At 35.4% G+C, this 5,000-nt stretch overlaps 1 protein-coding gene across 1 annotated transcript in view; it reads left to right on the top strand.

Moving 5' to 3' along the window:
* Positions 1–5,000, top strand: part of PRAS40 (Proline-rich Akt substrate 40 kDa) — a 36,139-nt gene that overhangs the window by 1,462 nt on the left and 29,677 nt on the right. The window contains exon 2 of the mRNA XM_027354698.2: positions 1,972–2,166. The gene's annotated coding sequence lies outside the window, so the exon portion shown is untranslated. The remainder of the gene's footprint in view (positions 1–1,971; positions 2,167–5,000) is intronic.

The following is a 5,000-nucleotide window of genomic DNA, read 5'->3' on the forward strand; positions in this document are numbered from 1 at the left end:
CGGACACACATACACACAAACACACACTCACACGCCACGAGGTCTAATGGCATGACCGTTCTCAGTACAAATTTATTATGTGCATTAGCCAGATGAACGTATGACATTAATAAAACATAAACAGATACGTATAAGAAGACGAAGTAAATCTTCACACTAATGTTGAATTCACTAAAATGTATTGTTTTTTCGGCTCACCCATAATATTGTAAGTATATATTTTTTTAAAAAGAAAATCTGCTTAAAAATAACTCCGCAACCACTTTTTAACACCTTGTAGACGCCGACATACAACTGTGACTCATCTCTGTTGTAATAATCGAAATCCAACAAGAGCACTAATAATAAGTAATTACACTGGTTGTTAAACCATGCTACATCTACCTCGTATCTCAAAATAAGATTGAAAACGAAAGTACACGAAAACGAGAGTATCAAGCAAACAAAACAACAATAACGAGTAATAACACAGGTTATTAAGACATGCCATATCTGCCTCACATTCATATCAACGAATACGAACCTAAACCAAAACTAGACGAATCAAACAATCACATGAAACAACAACAACGAATTCAATTGACAGGGGTTTGTTACCCAGTGTCCCCAAAGCATAAATAACCAGCATAGCCTTTAATGGCAAGGGAGGAAGACGAGATTTCTCTCCACCTCACTCTCTCTGTATACCTGTCGATCGGGCTCCATAATCCACTTCCCCCCCCCCCCTCCTCCCTCCCTCTCTACCCGCCGTTGTCTATGTCTATCTGTATGTTTGTCTTTCTGTCAGTCTTTCTCCATTATCTGTCTGTAGGCCTATCTGTCTCAGTGTCTCTTCTATGGAGAACTTAGTTGCTAAAATCCGACGTCAATGAATACGAGATGAATATAAGATACTGGTGTTCATTTCTTGATAGGATGAGTATGCCTCTAGTCTTATCTAGCAGCCTAGTGTGGAATATCTTTGGCTCCACAGTGGTAGCTACGTGTTAAGCCTGATGTTGATGTCTCTAACTAGGCTATGGGGCTTAAGGAACGTTGCATTGAAGGTGTGTGTATGCGTTTGTTTATGTGAATTTTGGTATATGTGTATGTCAATCTGTAGCATGTGTCTGTCTATCTGTCAGTCCGCCGTCCATCTGGTCTGTTTGCCTGCCTCTCTATCTGTCTATCTATATGTGTGAATGTGTGTATGTATGTTTATATATATATAAATACACACACACATACACACACACACACACACACACACACATACACATACACATACGCACACCACACACACACACACACACACACACATACACATACACATACACATACACATACACATACACATACACATACACATACACACATACCACACCACACCACACACAAACATACACATATACATGTGTGTGTGTGTGTATTTTTCATGCGCGAAAAAATGGGTTAGTGTTCACAGCCAGTATACATTCTTCCTCACAATTGTTTTGATAGACCAAGACGCACTTCACGCCATGCAAAGGCATAACAAAAACTCTTTCATTTCTTTATCTTCCATCGGTGCATGTTTTGAAAAAAATGTCTGTGCTGTCTCAGTTGGCAAGTTGGTCAGGCAGGCTAAGAGAATAATGCTTCATTTTCCTTGGCTGTGCATTTGTCCTTGGAATTTATATTAAGAGGTTACAGGGTACATGATGGTAAGATTTTTTCATGACTAATTCTATTTACATTTCTGTTTCCTCTTTAGGATTTTCGCGTATGTGTAATATCGTTTTACTTTATTGGGGAAACTAATATCCAGGAAAAATAAGATGTAAATAAAGTAGTCAATGTATATAGTACTTTCATTAAAAAAAAACATTTATACTCCGTTTTTCTGAAAGGAAAATAACATCCAGGCTCCTACGTTCTTTTAGGAATAGTACGAAGCACAATTTGGCGATATCACCTACTTTGCAGGTACTAACAACAACATCTTTTCAAAAGCTTCCAAACAGAGGAATTTCGGAAAACAAAAGATCAACATATGAAGAGATATAGAGCCAAAAATAGGATTTTTACATCACAATCCTAAAAGAACGAATCACGCACCCTTGCAGCTACTCGAACGAAGATCTTGTTGCTACACACTAGTAACTAGTTCTCGCTGGCTTCTAAGTCTTCAAAGCGGTCCTATACATGGTGCGTAGAGTGCAATTGTTCCCGATTTACTAATTTTGATTGAACGGGGCTGGATTACAATCGTGTTGTCTTTTGTTTTAGTTGTAAATAAGGGTGAGAGGAGCTGTGTAGGGTTTAGAAGGTCATCTTGACGTCATATTTTGCCCATTGCCAAAGGGAAGGCTTTAAGTGTATCGTATATCTCGTATTTCTTATATTTCGTCTGTTTTGTGTTTTATTGTGTACTGCGTTTTAAGTTGTATCTTTTTGTTGTATTTTGTGTAAATGTGTCTTGCATTTCTTTGTTTTCAAAAATTTTGTGTATATCTTGTATATCATGTATTCTGTATCGTCTACTAGCATTGCATATTACTTTGTTTGGATATAGTGTTGTTTTCAAACTGCCATATGATGCAGGGTAAACTTTATCTGTAATGAAGAGAGAAATTATATTTGACACTTTTTATCTATGGCATTTCCTTCATAAGTTGATGGTAAGAAAGGTGTGCAAGACCTGAGTAATTCTTCAGTATAATTCACATAATGACTAATGCAATAGGGAATATTTGATACCACTGTTGTAAAGAATGGGAAAAAATACACTCACTTAAACATGATATGTTCTGCCCAGGGAAAGCGTAATGACAGAAAAGAAAATAGGTTGCAGCAAATGATGCATGGAGACTGAATCTGTCAGGTGGGGGCCCATGGGCAAAGTTGTCTGTAGCGAAATACTGCAGTTGGATTTGGTTCTGCAGTCGAAGCTCCTAAGTTAAGAAGGATTTGGGTTCAAACAGTGATGTTCATAGAAATGCAGAAATGCAGGAGTACCATCAAGGTTGTTGGCTAGAGTTAGCAATGCTTTCATTTATATCCTGAACCTGTCATGTACGATGAAAACCAACAACGTAGTCATGCATGTTACACAGTGAATGACTGGAACGAAAAGTAATAATTGCAGTGTAAAGAAAAAATGTTTGTTCTAAATGTCACCACTTTTTCTTAGTGGAGATGTTTTATGATTAGATTCATAGATATTTTACTTTCCTTGAAATGATTCTTAATATAGCCTGCTGAAAGTCTGTCTTTTCATGAAGATTTCTTGAATTATACTGGTTGTTCTTTTCTTTTATGATTTTCTTACTTCTTCATATATAAGGTTTCTTGATTGATAAAACTTGATTCTTATTTTTTTCATGATAATTTATATTTAATGTTTGTTATCCATATAGTACATTTAGAGTCAGTATGTATTTTAATTGTTAAAGTTTAATTGGGATGATAAGGATCATGTATTTTTTCATAAGGAATATGGTAATAAAGTAGATTACCACATAGTAATTTGAAACAAAGTAAAGGAACTGTGCAAATTTGGATTGGATTAATGAAGATTTGACCTGCATATTTAGCCTATGATCTTGATGGGCATGACAGGTGTCAGGAGGGGTTTGTCAAGGAGGGCTAAGAGAGTTGTATGACACACGTCTGCATGCTGAACTACAGTATTTCAAAGAAGGCCGAAAACTTTTCAATTTTTCATGCTTTTCTAAGTAAAGACTATGAGATTGCATTGCAGGGCAAACAATGGCAGAATCCACCAAGCTAGCACTACATGAACACACAAATGGCTATTCAGTGAGCCAGTAGTGTTTCATCATAGATGAAGGAATGGAGAGCAAGTTTGTGCCCAGTCACTAGCTGAAACATTTTATGTATTGGTACTGATTAGGCCTATATGTAGAAATTTGATTTTATACTAGCAACATAAAAGTAATAATTCAGAATGACAATAAATGGATGAACTTAAAAAATAGACAAATATCACATACTGTAAAGGTTGCACTAGTGGAATTTTATTCCTCTTACAGACAGGAAAAGTGAAATATCCTCACAGCTGGTAAATTGATGTGTTTTTGTTCAGTATTCAACTGAGGGTGGATGACATGAAAGCAATAAAAAACATATAGTGTATTAGGTAATGATTTGCTACTTTTGTTTTGATCTATAAGATCTTTAGGCATTACTAAGTTGGCCGCACTACATATACCAAGGAAAGTATGCTAGTGTTATTGACTAGTGTTTGTAGATGTCAGCTAAGTTAATAAAACTTGGTTATTGTTTTGATGGAAATGGAGAAGAATGCTGCTTTCATATATAAGCAAAATGAATGGCCTGTGTGCTTTTAACTTTGAAACAGACCAGCAGACTTCCCTAATACTTTGATATGCATAATAGAGGTTTGTTGCCTTTGTTAGAGAGGGAAGCATGAAAGCCACAGCATTGCTTAATGTCTGAGATTTAAAGATTACCTAAAAAATGTTTAGTGCACTTACAAGGTTACTGTGAGTCAAACAAAGCTTATGATTTCCTAACCTTTACTTAATTGCAAACTGTCTCACACATTGTTATGGGAAGAAATATAATGTGTATCTTAGTCAGGAATCATTAATAATGAGTATTCTATTTGAATTATAAATTTGGTTCACATGCTTATTATCTCTCCATTGTGGACTTAGGCTTGCACCACTACCTCATTTTTTTTGTAGAAGAGTTTTATTTGCCAGTTCTTTAGTTTTACATATTTTTATTACCTGACTGGAGATTTTATACTGTTATTTCAAAATCTTAAGTAATCCCATATCTATTTTAAGGTAGGAAAAGTTTTACCTTAATGTTTGAAAAGCTGATTAATGCTGAATACATTAACAAAGAAAATTCACAACAGTGTTTCAACAAACTACTGACTGGATATCTTGATTTAGTCATACTGATACTTGTTTTATTTCAGTATAGCTTGTGAGACAAGATTTAGGTGTGTATTTTGGATAGAGTAACAATTTATCACTATATTTTTG

Source organism: Penaeus vannamei, chromosome 27 (genome assembly GCF_042767895.1).
Source record: "Penaeus vannamei isolate JL-2024 chromosome 27, ASM4276789v1, whole genome shotgun sequence".
In the NCBI taxonomy this organism is placed as follows: Eukaryota; Metazoa; Arthropoda; class Malacostraca; order Decapoda; family Penaeidae; genus Penaeus; species Penaeus vannamei.